Source organism: Chlamydotis macqueenii, chromosome 1 (genome assembly GCF_036417535.1).
Source record: "Chlamydotis macqueenii isolate bChlMac1 chromosome 1, bChlMac1.mat, whole genome shotgun sequence".
Lineage (NCBI taxonomy): Eukaryota > Metazoa > Chordata > Aves > Otidiformes > Otididae > Chlamydotis > Chlamydotis macqueenii.
In genome coordinates, this window is record NC_141556.1 from 84,217,522 (window position 1) to 84,236,256 (window position 18,735).

At 45.3% G+C, this 18,735-nt stretch overlaps 1 long non-coding RNA gene across 1 annotated transcript; it reads right to left on the bottom strand.

Moving 5' to 3' along the window:
- Positions 1-8,686: 8,686 nt before the first annotated feature.
- On the bottom strand, positions 8,687-15,983 carry LOC147602185 (uncharacterized). The gene is made up of 4 exons (XR_015260100.1): positions 15,853-15,983; positions 15,313-15,333; positions 12,672-12,875; positions 8,687-9,740 (listed from the first exon to the last, which is right to left on the bottom strand). It is a non-coding gene; the product is annotated as an uncharacterized LOC147602185 (long non-coding RNA).
- Between the last annotated feature and the right edge of the window lie 2,752 nt (positions 15,984-18,735).

An 18,735-nucleotide genomic window follows, 5' to 3' on the forward strand; every position in this document is an offset into this window, starting at 1 on the left:
AGAACAAGCATGTATCATGGGGGCTATACATTACACACAGGAGCCTTTGTCTGCAGTGAATATTTCACTGCTCAGCTGACTGAGATAACTGGCTAGAGACCAGATATCCCAACTGATTTCAGGAATCAGCTTTGAGTTGGTGTAACTCAGTGTTAGGTTCCTAGGCAAGGAATACTGGACACTTTTTATTCTGATGGACACATTCTTCCCATTCTTGTCTCTTTGTGAAGGAAGGTCATGTTACTGAGAATGGCAGGCAAACTTATAAATTTGTATCTAAAACCTGAGATTATCCTACAGAAAGTGCCAGACAGATTTGTCACAAATCAATAAACCATAGTCAGAGAGGTCCAGCTGCTGGCAGACTTCTGACAGAAGTGCACCCACGAGGGTCAGGACTGGGGAGATCTCTCTGACCCTGTCCCATCATGCTCCTCCTTCTGTGTTTGCCCAGGTGCGCTCTATTCCTTGCTTGGCTTTGCAAATCTGCCTCTTGGTCACAGGAACATACATTTGAAGGATCTGCATTGAAGGCAGTGACTGACAGCTGCACAGGTGTCATACACCCAAATAAAGTCTCTGAAATAGAGGAAGCACAACAAGGCTGTGCACAGTTTTGAGTTCTGCAGTTTCTTTTCCTAAATGAACTAAAAGAAGGTCTTTGTGATAGAAGTGCTGAGCCAAGAGACCTATGGGGAGTAAGGGATCTACCCTCCTGAAAACACAATGCTCAGCTGGAGCAAAGGACATAGCACATACTGACAATGCAAAACCATATAGATGGATCTCCACAGGTAATGTGAATCAAAAATGAAAAGGAAGAGGGACTTAGTAAAGGTCACACCTATGACCATGGAACACATCTTCCTTGGTTCAGAATGAGGACCAGGAGCAATGACACCTTGGAAATCACTCCAATGTTTTACTATATTTGAAGAAAACAAAAAGGCAATAGTATCAATGTTCTGTATGAGAAGGTTCTGGGGAAGCATTGATGTCTGCAGAGCACTTTGACAGGAGACTCTGCAGAGAGGAGGAAGGCATCAGTTTCTTTAAAGAATCACATCTGTTAGAGAGCCTGCAGTGCAGAATAATTCATCAAAGAAACTGAATCATTCTTCATTCTCCTCTAGACACTCATCAGCTTCATACAGGCCTAGGGCCTCCTCCATTATTGCCTTCTTTCCTTTCTAATCACAAATGTTATGCTCCTGATCACTGACATTTCCAGCTCACCTCTTACACGCACATATACACACACTTTATAACTTCAAAGACAAGGGGATTTGATATCCTTGTGTTCTGATAGTGAAGTATACTTTTGCATTAAGGATATTTCACAGGGTTTATAAAAAGTCGTGAGGCTACAGTGTTTCTGCAACCTGACCAGCATCCATAACATCATGGAATCCCTTGAAAGAATCTCTCCATAATGCTAAGGTAGACTGCTGCACCCACTTTCTGGTGCCTTAACAGCAGAATTTGTCCACTGAACCAAAGGAATTGAGAACACAGCTGGACAAACACAGGAGAAGGAGCAGGAACTGATGGGATCAGAAAGCTTGACGACAACATACTGTAAACTGTTGTTCTATGCTTCTCTCAATGCTTGGCTCCTACACTGAGAGCATGCAAAGAACCGCAAATCTTCTGAAATTTTTGCCCAGAAATCTAGTGCAAGTCTTTATATTGTAGGCTTTATATTTGTTAATTGGAATTGAGTTTTGGAGAATTACAGAACTATGCCCAAGGGAGTCTGGAAACCTTCACAAGAAGGCTCTCAAACCATGGGCAAGCTATGGATCTCTCTCCAAAGAACAGGTGCAAACCCTGAAACCTGAAGCTTTGCATACTTTTCATGAAAGGGCACAAATAAGTAGTGCAGCTACTAGTGCTATTACTATTTCTAGCTAACACTCAAAAAATCCATACAACTCATTGAAAAAGCCTATTATCTTCTGAATCTTCTTGACCCAACACCAAAGCTGTGGTTCTTGCTTCATCTCTCCTGCTCACCTTACTGAACTAAGAAACTCTCACCGGCACTGCAGGCATAGTGACTTCTCTGAGTCACAACATCCTAACTTATAAATTCAAATCTAGACATCAAGTAGATAAGCACATTTTATGGCACACTCATGATAGTTGAAAATTGTTTACAAGTTGGTAAACTGGCTCAGCCAAAACCACAAAGTCTTCCAGATCTGAATGCTGTGGCTTAGGAATAATCTCTAGTGTTAACTAGGAATCAAAAACCAAACCAGAACCTAGTGGCAAAGTTTGGGGTCCTAGATAAAGCAAGTTCCACCAGAATAATTGTGGTGAAGCTTCAACTCATGTAATATATTTGTGGATCCATTTGTCAGGTGTTACATGAAATTCTTAATTTTGGCAAAGCCACTTATGGCAACTTTGATTATACCCAAGGAGCCCCTTAGAATCATAGAATCATAGAATGGTTAGGGTTGGAAGGGACCTTCAAAGATCATCTAGTCCAACCCCCCTGCAAGGAGCAGGGACATCCCCAACTAGATCAGGTTGCTCAGAGCCTCATCCAGCCTGGCCTTGAACGTTTCCAGGGATGGGGCCTCCACCACCTCTCTGGGCAACCTGTTCCAGTGTTCTATAACTCGCATCGTAAAAAATTTTTTCCTAATTTCGAATCTAAATCTACCCCCCTCTATTTTAAAACCATTACCTCTTGTCCTGTTGCAACAGGCCCTACTGAACAGCCTCTCCCCATCTTTCTTGTAGGCCCCCTTGAGGTACTGGAAGACCACTATAAGGTCTCCCTGGAGCCTCCTCTTCTCCAGGCTGAACAGCCCCAACTCTCGCAGCCTGTCCTCATAAGAGAGGTGCTCCAGCCCTTTTATCATCTTTGTGGCCCTCCTCTGGACCTTCTCCAACTGGTCCATGTCCTTCTTGTGTTGGGGGCTCCAGAACTGGACACAGTACTCCAGGTTGGGTCTCACCAGGGCAGAGTAGAGGGGGAGAATCACCTCCCTCGACCTGCTGACCACACTTCTCTTGATGCAGCCCAGGATGGGGTTGGCCTTTTGGGCTGCAAGGGCGCATTGCCTGCTCATGTTGAGCTTCTCATCCACCAGCACTCCCAAGTCCTTCTCCTCAGGGCTGCTCTCAATCCATTCCCCGCCCAGCCTGTATTTGTGCCTGGGATTGCCCTGATCCACATGCAGGACCTTGCACTTGGCCTGGTTGAACTTCATGAGGTTGGCATGGGCCCACCTCTCCAGCCTGTCAAGGTCCCTCTGGATGGCATCCCTCCCTTCCAGCGTGTCGACGGTACCACACAACTTGGTGTCGTCGGCGAACTTGCTGAGGGTGCACTCTATCCCACTGTCCATGTCGCCGACAAAGATGTTGAACAGGGCCGGGCCCAGCATGGACCCCTGAGGGACGCCACTCGTGACCGGTCTCTGCATGGACATTGAACCGTTGACCACCACTCTCTGAGCGCGGCCGTTCAGCCAACTCCTTATCCACCAAGTGGTCCGTCCATCAAACCCATGTCTCTCTAGTTTAGAGAGAAGGATGTCGTGCGGGACAGTGTCAAAAGCTTTGCACAAGTCCAGGTAGATGATGTCAGTTGCTCGTCCCTTGTCCACCGATGCCGTCACCCCGTCATAGAAGGCCTTCTTGGTGGAAGGACCAAACAAAACTCATTTTGTATTAAAATAGTTCTAGTAAACTGACCTGAGACATTGCAGTAGCTTGGAAGAGCTGATCTTTGTGAAATACCTCGAACACTGTCAGGCAGGAGGCTACAGCCAAAGTCAGGATATTTCCTGACTTTGTGTGACTGATGACACACATACACACATGCCAGGTACACAGGTGTGCCATCTTTCTGGAGGCTGCATGAAGAAAGGGACAGGGAAGATTCCTTCTTTTTGAGGAAAGGTATCAGAGATTCTTCTTCTTCCTCTGGCAATCTCATAATTCCTTTCTCTTGCTTCCCTCTCTTATCTCTACTGTCTTCTTTGGGTAGCCTTCCTTTGCTGACCTGTAAAGGATAGGATACAGTAACCAGTTGGCCAGCTCACAGGTGAGCAGAGCAGTAGTCCCCAGGCACTTGGAGGGAAAGGACCTGCCACACAGGATAGTTCCCTTCCTGGACACTGGTGTGCTTAGTCAGGGGAATAGTCTCTATTTAACAAAGGTCTTTTCACCTCTCTGAACTTATTCTTCTCCCACCTCACAGTTCTGCTGTGATTCTATCTCCTCATTTTACTGCATATAGAGAAAGTGAAAATATTTGCTCCCTACTGCTCAGACCCAGCTATTCTATCCAGCATCCAGCCTCAAACAGAGATGAGAGTTTGAAGGAAGGTGTGATAGCTCTCAAGCGTCCTGTCTGCTAAATACCAGGAAGACTTCAAGGACAGTTCAAAGGTAGTTCTGAAATTTCTGTCTCTGTACCCACTCTGAGGACATGTTAGACTACAGTGTTACATGGCTGCGCTACGTGGAGTACTCACCTAGCTGTTTAAATAGCTGTGGGGCACGCTACATAAATTATGGATATTTGTGTTCCATAGGAAGCAATGGGATTATTTATGCTGTAACATATGTTTTTCTGGCTATACGTGCAGAAAGCTGGGCAACATCTGGATTTCATGCTGTGGTTCGAACAGCCAGGAATCCAGAGGGTCACATGCCAGTACCGCAGCCGAGCAGGGGATTTCCTGGTTCTTGTGCTTGCAGGCACTCTGGCCAGCAGCTGCTTGGACCCTATTAGTTCCAGACCACTTTTCTTCTCCTTCTAGAAGAGTCCGGAGGACAAAGTGGGAGAGATAACAAAGTCCTAAAGAGTTCATCATCAGCCTTACACTGAGCTTCCTCTTGCTGTGAAGCCATGACTCACAGAGTTCCCATCCACAGCACGGGTGTACCAAGGGAGGTTTAGCTTCGTCATTTGGAAAAATTTCTTCACCAAAAGGGCTGTCAAGCATTGGAACAGCCTGCTCAGGGAAGTGGTTGAGTTACCGTGTAAACATGGTGTTTAGGGACACAGTTTAGTGATGGACTTGGCAAAGTTAGGTTTACAGTTGGACTTGATGATCTTAAGGGTCTTTTCCAATCTATTATTCTATGATTCTATATGTTTTTCTTCTAAAGTGTTCCTGAACTTATGTCTGAGAAGAAGCAAACACAGTCGCTTCTCATACCCTGCTTGTCACATGGAACAGCAGGATTAGCGTGTTCAGAGAAATACTCATCAAGAGGTATCCACATCACTATTTATTATTCCCTCTCTTAGAACATAAACATAAAAAAACACAGCTCCTTGCCAAAATTTACACCTGCCATGAAGAGAGACTAGGGAGCAACGGCAGGCTGCATGTCCACGGCTGTGGGGAAGAGCTGCCCCACATGTGCACAGCAACCATTGTCCTGCTGCTTCACAGCCATTTGGAAGACCTTGTCACCTGTGAAGATGTACTGTCTGGCTCCCAGGAAGCATTTTGTTATGGAGGCTGTTAGCCTAGGAGAGAGAGTCTGAGACAGAACAGACTACCAACAGTCGGGTCTACATAAGTAGTGACAGAGAGTTTAGGAAGAATTTTTCTCTACTGTACTGAGAAAAGAAGGGCATTTGTTTACCAGAAGATGCCTTTCACATGACCCTCTCAAAATCCAGTGGAGGATCCATTGCTAGATTTGAACAGAAGCTCGCTTTGGTAGCCAGAGAGTGAATTTTTTTCCAGAAGCAACAACCACTTTCCCTCTGTGTCGTAGTTCAGCCCCAATTGGGACCAGACTACGCAGTCTCTCTCTCACTCCCCCCACCCGCCCAGAGAGCAGGGAAAGAAAATATAAGGAAAAACGGCTTGAGGTTTGAGGTAAGGACAGGGAGAAATCCTTAAAGTTACCGTCACGGGTAAAACAGACTCAACTTGGGGAAAACTATTCATTTATTACTACAAACAGCAGGATAATGAGACAGAGAACAAGATAACCTCCCCCCACCCCTCCCTCTTCCCAAGCTTAACATTATCTCTACTACCTTCCCCTCCCAAGCGGCACAGGGGGGAAGAGGGAATGGGGGTTGCGGTCAGTTCGTCATACGTTGTTTCACGCCGCTGCTTCATGGTCAGGCAAAGAACTCCTCACATTCCTCCTCTGCTCCAGCGTGGGGTCCCACACCTACGCCACAGTCCTTTGTGAAACTGCTCCGGCGTGGGTCATCTCTTCCATAGAGTGCAGTCTCTGCAGAACGGCTTCCCCAGTGGGCCCTCCACGGACCACAGCCGCCTTCAGGCATCCACCTCCCCTGGTGTGGGGTCCTTCACGGGCTCCAAGTGGATCTCTGCTCCTCCATGGACCTCCATGGGCTGCAGGGGGACAACCTGTTCCACCATGGTCGTCACCACAGGCTGCAAGGGAATCTTGGCCAGGAGCCGCATTACTCCTCCCCCTCCTTCTGAACTGACCTTGGCGTCTGCAGCCGTTCCTCACAACAGGCTGGCAGATGTCCCTCAGGATCTTTTTACATCTCATTCACATCTCATCTCCTCTCCACTTCTTGCAGCTGGGCCGGACCGATTTGGGCCCAGTCGGCTGCCTGGCGAGAGGCCAGAGGGTGAGGCCTGCAAGGCCCACGAGGCCTGTGCCTCCCCCTCTGCGCCTCTGCCCCCGCTCAGCTTCTTCACATCTTCTCTTCTCTCTCTTTTTTTTTCTGTTTTCCCCTTCTTAAATACGTTATCGCAGAGGCGTTATCACGGAACATTCTGCTACCAATCAGCTCGGCCTTGGCCAGCAGCAGGTCCACCCTAGGCCCAGCCGAGTCTACTGAACAAAGGGGAGCGACTTCTAGCAGTTTCCTACAGAAGCTACCACCTTAGGCCCCCCGTCACTAAACAAAACCACAACACTCTGCCATAATCATACTGTACTCCTGAAGAAGGAACCACCCGATAATGGAACAAGGTTACTCAGTACTGGGGATAAAGAATTGATGTAACAGATCTGATGAACCTGTCTGCAGGAATCCCATCGCTTTAATCTTTAGCTTTCTGTCAGCTGTCCTGTCTTCTCCAAGTATTGCAGCACAGACATGATGGGGGCAAACACCACCATGTTCTGCATCCCACAGCCACTGGGCTGCAGTCTGGGATGCAGAACCAGGCAGTCCGGATTCTTCAGTGATGTCATCTGGACATCAAAGGTAAAGGACAAGGCAAGGGTAAAACTCTGATATTAAGGCAAATGAGGTTTTCTTCCTTAACATCACTACTTACTCCATACCTCTGCCTGCTTTCCACCACAATTCCTCTCAACATTTGTCCAACCACATAACTTACTCCATTTACCACCCTCTGCAAGTCTCCACTTGGCTTCATCAATTTATATGCACGCCATTCATCTCCTTCAGTATTTTATCATACATGGAAAATTCAGCCATGTCAGTACTATCTTGGTTTAGTGACTCAAAATAAAGAGTTGGTGTAGGAGGAAACCTCATGAAGTTCAACCAGGCCAAGTGCAAGTTCCTGCATGTGGGTCAGGGCAATCCCAGGCATAAATACAGGCTGGGTGGAGAATGGATCAAGACCAGCCCTGAGGAAAAGGACTTGGGAGTGATGGTGGATAAGAAGCTCAACGTGAGCAGGCAATGCGCCCTTGCAGCCCAAAAGGCCAACCGCATCCTGGGCTGCACCAAAAGGAGTGTGGCCAGCAGGTCAAGGGAGGTGATTCTGCCCCTCTACTCTGCTCTGGTGAAACACCACTTGGAGTACTGTGTCCAGTTCTGGAGCCCCCAACATACGAAGGACATGGACCAGTTGGAGAGGGTCCAGAGGAGGGCCACAAAGATGATAAGAGGGCTGGAGGACCTCTCCTATGAGGACAGGCTGAGATGGTTGGGGCTGTTCAGCCTGGAGAAGAGGAAGCGCCGGGGAGACCTTATAGTGGTCTTCCAGTACCTCAAGGGGGCCTACAAGAAAGATGGGGAGAGGCTGTTCAGTAGGGCCTCTTGTGATAGGACGAGGGGTAATGGTTTTAAAATAGAGGGAGGTAGATTTAGATTAGATATTAGGAAAAAAATTTTTTACAGTGAGGATGGTGGAACACTGGAACAGGTTGCCCAGAGAGGTGGTGGATGCCCCATCCCTGGAAACATAGAGGCCAGGCTGAATGAGGCTCTGAGCAACCTGATCTAGTGGGGGATGTCCCTGCTCCTTGCAGGGGGGTTGGACTAGATGGTCTTTGAAGGTCCCTTCCAACCCTAACCATTCTATGATTCTATGAAATCATTGTCTAGACCAGTCTTCATCAAATAATTTCTACTTGTTTGATTTCAAAACGTTGATTTACGTTTAAAAAAGTCACTTTTTACTCATACAAAATGCATTGTCTCCATTTTGGGCACTTTCAAATGAAGCAACATAGTTGAAAAGGAGGACTATACTGGATACCTCTCATAAAAACAACTGAAATAATGGGCAAGTCACTATCTTCAACTGGTAAGTCAAACTAATCCTGGAATACTACTAAGGTGTTTACTTAACCCTGACTTGCAAATTATTCCAGATTAACCAAACCTACTTGTTCAGAAAGTAAACAAAAATAATTTTTCAAACAATAAACACAGAAAACAGACACATACACACACAAGTTATTGGCAAGTTTTTATGAACTATGTTCCCATTATGGAAAGACAACTCTTCCTCATGTACTATGGGTTTTCAAGCATCCGCTCACAGTAGATTTTCACTCCCTAGGCCCAAAATTCTGCCATGACTGAAGCCCTCCCTGTCTTTTTGGCTCACATCTACCTTCTGGGCAGAAGTGAAAAGTGATGAGATTTCTCCACCAGTATGGCTTACGGCTTGTGGAAAACACACAGGGAAATACATTAAGGGCAGCACAGCAACAAAAAACAGTTCACATCTGCAAGACTTTGGCACTTCACTTGAACAGAGACTTTATATCACAGATTAGGGCCAGCATTCCTCCTCCAGTCACTCTAGAGGAACCAGAGGAAGTCTTGCATTGGAAATGTCTAGGCACCTCCATATTGCTGTTCCCTAATGGTGGCCAGTGTATTGTGTCTTTCTCTCGTGCAGCCACACACCTTGCACACAAATTAGTCTGGTAACAGAAATCCTCAGGAAAAAGAGGGATGACCTATGGCAAGTTCAGAGGACTGGTGACTTCTGTGGAGGAGAAGCTGGTAGTTTAAGGAGAATGCATGTTGGTGAATGGAAGTGATCTTTGTATCTTCCCTGCATACACAGCTTGACATCATTACCCAGTACATAAAAATGGAGTTAAAGTTCCGGAATATTTAGCTATTGAAGTGGAGTGCCAAAATCCAGGACTCCCACAGGATTAGAGACCAATCATCCATCCAGCATGGCAGGAGCAAACTGGAGAAAATGGACTCCTAGCCTAGGTCAAAGAGCAAAACAGAATCCTGGATTAGCTTGAACCACGGCCTGAAGAGCACAGCAACTCCCAGATGACTTTCTCTTATCTGTCTCCTCTGCTTGCTCCCCTAGTTGATGGCTATAAAATGTAAAAAGTCTTGTCTCCTCAGCACGTGGGCAGGCAGTGTGGTCACAGCTCATGTATGACTCCAACTGGTACTCCTTGATCTTGGGCAGCATAAGCAGAATCTCTCCCAGGTGTATAGGAAGACAGAGTTAGCAGCCACTGACAAAACAAGTGTCCTCATTGACTTCATTGGGATAACCTTCATTTTGGGAGGAAAATACCTGCATAATCACACCAAAAGGCCAAGAAAATTGAACAAAAGGTTCACATTGCAGACAAAACATGATAGATTGCTACCCAACCATCACTCCACAGATTTCTGTCTCCATTCTTAACCTTTTTAAATATCAGCAACCCACCATGTACTGCAATTCTCCAAAATCCAAATGGGTCACTCTTTAATCAAGATAATCCATTTTTAAAAGGTAGAATTTTAGTGTCATCTAATCACAGCTCAGCAGACTTCTCAAAGGTTTCAAAGTCTGTGGAACACTAGAGTGTTCGCACCTTTCCTCTGAAAATAATTTTTTAAACTACTAAATAGAGACTAGATTTCATATCTCCCACTGCTGAAGAGCATGCTGTTTAAGATCAGGTGTGATCTGTGCTGTATAGCAGCTGTGCGGCCAGCAAGTCAGCAGATGGGTACCAGTTAGTCAGAGCGCACACCAATAGTTCTTGGACAGCCAGAACAGGTGTTGCCTCTTGCCCTAGCCAGAAGTGCAGAAATACAGGAAAATGGAGTTATAAGGGTTAGGAAGCTGGGAATACATAAACAGGGAAGCTTACAATGAAGGATAGAAGTGTAGACGAATAGGATACAAACCCCAAAGAAGTCAAGCTTTCTTAAATTTTGCTGCTTATGTAACAGCTTGGATCAAAAATAAGCCTTTTTAAAAGTCAGTTTAAAGTCATAACAGACATATGCAGAGTTCAGAATATCCTTTTAGAATGCAGCCAAGTAATTAAAGTAAAAAGTTAATCAAGTCCTACGTGTTTTCTACAGTGTTTTAAAGGTAGACTACTAAGCAAATGTAAGTCACTAGTGAATGTCCAGAAAACCTTTTAAAAAGCTGTTCAGCCAGTTTTCGACAAGAGCAGCCTGTTCATGTCTCCACAGAATATTTCCTTTTTTTTCCCTGTTTATTCACCTGGTTCAAAGTAGTGACTAGCTTATTCAAACTGAAAGAGCCTTTGGGAACTGCAAAAGCATGGAAATTACTTTTGCCCTCTATATCTGCAAATAGGAACTAGTTGTGAGGAGCTAAGATCTATGATATCTGAAACACGGAGGAACACAGTGACCAGAAAAAGGGGGAAAAAGTATCAATCAGTTAATTATTTTCTAAAAGATAAATCTTGTTTTGTTTAAATTGTGTCCATGTAAATGTCAAATATGTTTAGACAAGCTTACTTTCCGTGAATCCAAAGCATCTAAAGTAGCTTTATTTAATGACAAATTTTGAGTGCTGAGGGATTTGTGCATTAATTGAATTCCAGCTTCCACGAAGCGATGCTGGAATGAATTCAGAAACAAAACTTGATACTTACCTTGTTATATTCTCATAATGAAAAAAGGATAACAGTGAAGAATCTAAAACATTAACCTGATAGGGCTAGTTAAACAAGGACAGACATAGTACACATTTCTGGATAGGAAAGGTAAGTTTAAAAGACAATTATTATTGTAGACCATATTTGCTTAGTGTATACTGGTTACTAGCCCAAAAGAAGATTAAATAGTTTAAATAAAGGCTTCTTATTTATTCATTTAAATGTATTTAAGTAAATAATCTCTAACACTTCAATTTTCATCAGTTGATCTCAGAAGCGTTACAGTTCTGACCCCATCTCTTTTCCCAGCACAGATACCTGCTGCCCATTCATCAGCTCAGCTCCTTCTACAACTCAACAGTGTTTCTGTCTTTCCTCCCTGTCCTGCTGCCCTACTGCCCTTTGCAGCAAGCGACTCAGGCTGCAGTGCTGGTGCTCATCCTCTGGCCTTAGGAGTAGCATGCTCTGGTCCACAGCACACACAGCACCCAGCCAGCTGGGAGCTGCCCTCAGCTGGAGAATCACTGTTGCCCCTGGCAGATCATGCTGTTATGAAACTCCAATGTGATCTACAGCAGCAGGCTCCAATAGGGAAAAAGGGGCCTGGGAGCAAACAGGGACACAAAAAGAAGGCATTGGAAAGAGAAACCAACCAGTGGCCTAGCTGTGGTTCTTCCACTGCTTCAGCAGAGCTCTCTGTGCAATGCAAGCAAGATAATGTCTGTCTCATTCTTTCCTCCCCTTTCTGCACCTCTTTACTCACCCAGTCCACTTCAGTGTAAGCCTCACCAGATTACCGAAGTACAGGGAAACTTTGAATTCTGCTGTAAGCAACAAGGTCTCCAGCAGGCAACATGGTGTGAGCCACCACCCAGTGAGAAGCTGGGAGTAGAGTGGGAGAAGAAGGAGAGATGGATGGAGAGAGAGAGACCTTCAGGCCCAGGAAAAAAGACGAGGAAGTGAGAGTCTGATCAACTCGATCTAACACTATTTCCTGCTAGAGACAGAGTCCTTCCCCAGCCTACCGAGACATGCCTTCCTCCGGTACCCCGTCTAATTTTGAGATGTCCCTGCATTCAACAGCATGCACCCTCCTTTACTTCGGAAGTGACTGTACTTCCAACATCTTTCTTGAGGTCAGTGAGTTTCTGACCATCCACAACAAGCCTATCATTCCCATAATCCAGAAAAGAAGCACAGTACCTGTTCAGCTGAAAATTCCCCTCTCTGAAACTCTTCCCCATCCCTTCATACCCTACTAGTGTCAGGAAAGACACAGTGAGATCAGACAGCAAGAAGTGAAGCAGCAGAAAAAAGCATGTGGGGATATTTTTAAAATAAATTCAAAGGTCACAGCCAGTTACTATGACTGGAAGAAAAGGAGAACCAACAGTGGGAATGGGTGGAGGGATGCTGCAAAACAGAGAACAGTTGACTACATCTAACAATCATCTCCAGGGCTGTCTGAGCTAAGCACAGACCACGGACACTGCAATCAAGACTGGTTTCTCCCTTATCCACAGCATCTTGACTTCAGCCACCACTGCCTCACTTCAACACACACAGGCCTCCATCCACTATGACCACAGGGTGCTCACAAAGAAGAAGTGGTCCACAGGGTCAATACCATAGTCCACCCAGACTTCCGGCTCCTGGGCACAGGCCAGCACCCAATATAAGCCTCTGGCTTTGAGGTAACTCTTGGTAGTGCTGTACTATGGCTGCAGGAGCAAATAGCTGTTCTGGTAGTATGGACTGATTGTCCCCAACTCATACACAGGATCCTCATTTGCAAATCTCTCCTGAAAAGGAAATAAAGACAGACATGAAGCTATTCAGACAGAGCTCCATGGTTTCAAGTGCAATGTGCATACCTTCAGTCCTTCGCTGAGTAGCACCAGCGTGGCTCAGGCATAACACAGCACCTCGATGCTGCACAAGTTGCCTTTCAGTTTAAGTGGCAGTCCTGTGCTGATGTGCACGTAGATAGTTTTCTCCCAAAAGACGCCAGAGCACTATGAGACTCCAGTACAATACAGATCCCAGAGCAGTTAGACACTACCAAAGTATATAAAAATCTGACTTTAAGAGTAAGATTAATCTTGGCCATCTTTAAGTATATTCATCTGAGCTAATTCTTTAGATTCTCTTTACAATTAGTGGGGCAGAGCCACTCACAGAACATTCCTAGGATGAGAGCACTCAAGTCTGAAGATAACCCTCCAGATACAGTCAGACACACAGCATCCAGTGGTGGCTTATCTTTCACCATTAGCTCTACAGGGAACAAAAAGTGACTAGCCCAGATATAAGCACATAAATTATATGCTAAAATAGATTAGATCTCTCCTTCCTTAACATCTAATATTAATTATATGTTACATGTTATAAAATAATATGTTATAATAGATACTGCAACAGATAAATATCTGCAGCACATAGGTACAAATAGTTTTTATGCTGACACCATTTGTCCATTGCTTTCATCAAGGTAGAAGTGGTTCCCCAGGGAATTAGTGCCTAGATGTCCCCTATTTACTTACATTTTCTTTTCAATTTCTTCCATCGCTTGTGGTGTCAGCCATTCTCAGATGCAGCATACTGCCATTGTTACACACCAGCAATATCTGAAAAGTCCTACACTCTGCATTCAGCTACGCAGGTTACTAGCATGCCAATACAAAAATGCAGCAGGATGCGTTACTAGTACATGACTGGTAAACAAAGTACATGACTACTCGTTACTGGAAGACTTCAAATAAGCCATTTATTTCCAAACATTGGCAGCTAGAAAAACAGACTCTGGATTTGAATCGAACAAGACTAGCTTGCTTTTTCAACTACACAGAGCCAATTCTTGCCCATTCAAACTTTATCGGTACCTCTGAAGACTGAAGACATCCAGAAACAAATCTGTGACTTGGGTCTGAGTTTACCCATGGTTGCACACACAACAAAAGACAGATGTCACTATGGAGTGGTAAGGAAATACCTGTAGAAAAACACAGGCTTGTCTCCAACATATCTTTGGAACTGCAAAAGTTATGAATAGAGAGAAGCCACACTGCCAGGGACTTCCCTCCCCAGAACTTTTTCAGAGGTAATGAAAAGAAAAGAAAACTGCACTAGGTCCATTTAGAATAAAAGACTCTTGAGATCCTCCTAAAAATAAAATGGAACCTGCAAGATACAGCAAAGGGAATCCTGCCTTCAAATGCTAACAGAACACAGGAGCTCAGCTCCAGAGAAACCTCACTGTTATTATAGAATCATAGAATGGTTACGGTTGGAAGGGACCTTCAAAAGTCATCTAGTCCAACCCCCCTGCAAGCAGCAGGAACATCTTCAACTAGATCAGGTTGCTCAGAGCCTCATCCAGCCTGGCCTTGAAAGTTCCCAAGGATGAGGCATCTACCACCTCTCCAGGTAACCTGTGCCAGTGTTCTACCACCCTCATCGTAAAAATTTTTTTCCTGATGTCTAATCTAAATCTACCTCCCTCTATTTTAAAACCATTACCCCTAGTTCTTTCACAACAGGCCCTGCTGAAGAGTTTCTCCCCATCTTTCTTATATGCTCCCTTTAGGTACTGGAAGGCTGCTATAAGGTCTCCCCGGAGCCTTCTCTTCTCCAGGCTGAACAGCCCCAACTCTCTCAGCCTGTCCTCACAGGACAGGTGCTCCAGGCAGCTGCACCAAGTGAAGGCAGCCACATCAGTGCTATGGGTGATGAGAGTTCATTTGGATTGTGTGCTCTCAGTCCCCTTTAGTAAGGTTGTCACTTGATCCTTCAATATCTTTTTGTCTCAGTCTGTGGTCTGATCTGCAGAAAAAGAGCCTAAGAAAATCATGCACAAGTTCACCAAAGAAAATCTACTTTTAAGATGAGCCTGAGAGGAGACATCACCCTCAGAGCCAAGCAATTTTTCTTTCTTGCTCACCTAGAAACTGGGACAAAGCTCCAAACAGGCAGAAAGCACCTCCAGTGACATGAAGGAGACTTTTCAAGTCTCATGCATTCTCTCATGTCCTTGTCCCTTCGTAGGACAAGAGAGAACTCTGGGTGACCCTCCAGTAGATTACTACTTCACAATTAAAAAAAAATCCTACTTTCCTGCAGACAGCTTGCCAGCCTGAACAAGTCAGCCACTGCCCACTCCAGACACACAAAAAAGCTCTATTTGATCCGCTAGTTTGGAGCATGAATAACGGAAAACAAAGGCATCTCATACTTACTCACCTTCAACTCCACCAGTGCGTACTAGAAGACAAAACAAAACAAAAATTTTTCATTAGCTCCTTGAAATCTGTTTTTATAATACAGTGGTGGTATAAGGATTCAGGACTGGTTACTGTGGCAATCAAACCCTCGTAGTCATAAGTATTCAGCCCACCATCCACAAACCTCAAAAGGATTAAAAATACCCAGTTAAGAACCATTTCCCTCACATTTGCTGACACTGTTCTTTACATTCCAACCAGCCTGCAGAAGATATCTGACATCCACATCTGGAAGGTCAGCTCAAACTGCTTTATTTCATTTTGTTGGCAGGACTCCATGGATTTCTGTGCAGATCTCAAACTATTTTCTAGGGACTCACTTAGTTCCTTGGAGTGATTCTTTGGGTTGAAAGGAAGGAGCTGAGCTGGAGTGCAGTAGCAGAAGGTCAGGGGCTGGCAGTCCTTCAAAGTCATCCAGCTTCAAGTCAGAATGGGGTCTGAGCTGGGTTTATGGGAGCAAAGCCCCAATTGTAACTGGTACTGAAAAGCCAGTGTTTACCTTCACTGCTGAAGTAGCTCCAGCCTCAACTCTGAGATCCCCACCAGGAAGGTGAGGCGCTGGAACAGTCTTCTGATGGCCACCAAGCAGTTCTTGCCCTCAGTTTCCACCCTGGGGGTAAGCAGTAGGGCTCCTCCACCATGGCAGAATGCCCGCGTGGACCTTCTCAGTAGCTTGGTCATGCTGGCAGCACCACCCCACAGGTCCTGGCAAGATAAGTGAAAACTGGGACATACAGGTTTAACAGCATTAACACTTTAAAAACAGAAGCATATATGTTTAAAAAGGAGAAGGAGATTCAGAAATGAACCAAGTGGTGGCCTGGCACCAATGTAACTGCAACAGCCTGTTAGGGTCTGGAGGGCGCCCACAGCCCTGACTGTCCCTGCCCAGCCCCTCCAGGGCTCCCCTCACTTGCCCACAGCCCTGGACCCCATGTCAGTCCCCCCAGGGCCATCAGCCCCTGCCTCAGTGATGCCACAGCAGGACTGATCTCCAGCTCCCACAGCCCCACCCTGCCTGGCCATGGGCCCTACTGACCCCATCCCACAGGCTTCTCACCTGAACCTTGGGCCTGCGTCATCATTTCTCAGGTGCCAAAGGGACTCAGTGAGGTTTATGGACTCCAGCATTAATATTTGAGAACACAGAGGAAGTCACCCAGGAAACTGCATAGACTGAGGCAACAAGTGCTTGGGGACCTGCCCTACAGAGGTGTGACCAGCACACAGTAAGATGAGCAGGCACTTGAAGTATCCCATCTCTCAAAGGGAAGTGTCCCTGCTGTTACTTCTGAATTTCAACCAGAAAAGGCCCTTAGCCACCCAGCGTGACATCAAGGTTTTTCCCTGTCATCCAGTAACAATGCCATGGAAACAAAGTCTTCACAGAGTTACCATGTCTCTGTCATCTTTCTGCCTGTGCCACTATCCTTTATCACCACTGTGCCTCCGAGCAGTAAGAACTGGAAAGAGACAGAGGCATGGGGGAGACAGGTGAGAGGTTGCAAGGAGCATCTCCAAAGGGCATCTGTCTACACACGCTATGATCCTTGCCCTTCTGTGACACTAAGACAATGACTAGCTATCCCTTGAAGGGAAAAAACAGTGGCAACTGGAATGAGAGAACGTGGCTTTCTCAGTCTCTCTCCTCTATTTCTATTATATGAAGAACAGGAAAAAGGGTGAAATTGGAGGAAGAAATTGTGGCTACTCAACTAATTTCATCAAAAGGTTCTCAGAGCACAGCACTGCTACTGGCTTTTCAAAACCCCTGCTACACCCCCTCCAAAAGTCACACTAAATCGCAAAGATGTCCAGCCTCTCCCTCCCTTAACCCCTTTGGCTCCACTATCCATGGGAAAAAACCTCACAATTGGTCTTGCTGGTTCCCTTATCACATTATAACCACCTCCCAGTACCAACTAGGTACCTGTCCCACCTCCACCCTCCTCATTGAAGGACAACCCATGACTACTTAAAACAAGCTGCTAGCCTCTTTCCCTGCTTCTTTGATGTGGCATTCCCTATGCCTTTGCTACTTTTGTGCCATCAGACTGTTCCTCCAACATCAATCCAAATCTGTAAAGTAGTTAGGTAGGAAAAATTCCTCAATATTGCCATGTTTACTGTGTTTGTAGTAGACCAAGCTCTGTCTAAAACTCACCAGCGTGAACTCTGTCAAAGTTTCCATGCTGTCACTGCTATTCTCAGTGAGCCTGCTGTAGCAGAGAGAATCACAGCTATCAGGTTTGCTAGCTCATTTATGCAAGATTTAACAGGGACCTCAAAGGTACTGCATACCTCACCCAGGAAATACAGCCCCACGGCTACAAGACACACACAGCAAAATGCCCTGGGATCTCTCCCAGATACCTTAATTTGAGGAAAATCAGGTTGTCACAGGGAAATAAATTTTATCTAAATTTACAGCTGCAACTTTTCAAGTATGTCCTAGTGAAGTTTGGGGACAGTTTGCATTTTTGTTAGTAACTGGTATGTCCTGCATGGTACATGTGAGGCAGACTGAAATCTTTTCAGATGCCAATCACTTCGACAGCAAGATAACAGTGGAGGAAAAAAGTATGCAATATGTAGTTCAGCAGCTGGATGAAAAACTCTTATTAGCCAGAGGAGAGCAGTTAGTTACTGGAATGAGGCAGATTAAAGGGTAGACTGCAAAACAATTTGCAGCGAGTTGAAAGAGAACAGTGGAAACAATTCTCCACTGCTCTTAGTGACCTTTTTCTGAAGATTATCTACAGATTTAAATTTCAAAGGATCTACTCCTTGCTGAGATTAAGAGAGTAAAAGTAAAATGCTCTTTTATTGATGCATGTAGGCTAATTCCCATGCTGCTGCTTCATCTGCATGACGGTAGAAGGATTCCGACTAAAGTCGTTTGTGTCTCTTGCTTTACACGCTGAATGTACCCTTATGCCTATACCTTTCCTTTGATTCCTGCAGTTTTCCAGTCACAAACACTGGGAAATCTAGATGTTGTTGAAGTAACCATGAAGCTCCTCTTTCAACACACTTTACCCACAGCTAACAAACCAAGGAATATAATTTTCATAAATAAGTTCTATTTCTATGTTTTGATCAGCCCATACCAGCATGTTCTGCTTTTCCCTGCCCTTACATATAGGGAGAATGATTTCTGGGAAGCATCCCAAGCACCATGGAGAAGTTCAAGAAACCTCTGAGCCCCACTGCAAGGCTGACAGACACCTGGAAGTCCGCACTAGCTGTTGTGTGCTTGAGCCCACTTACTAATTTACGACATAACATGTTGTCTGCACTGCAAACCTCATCCCAGGTGAAGGAGCAAGAGTTGCCTGCCTGCAATTCACAGGCAACATCTGCTGCTGAGCTCTATAGTACA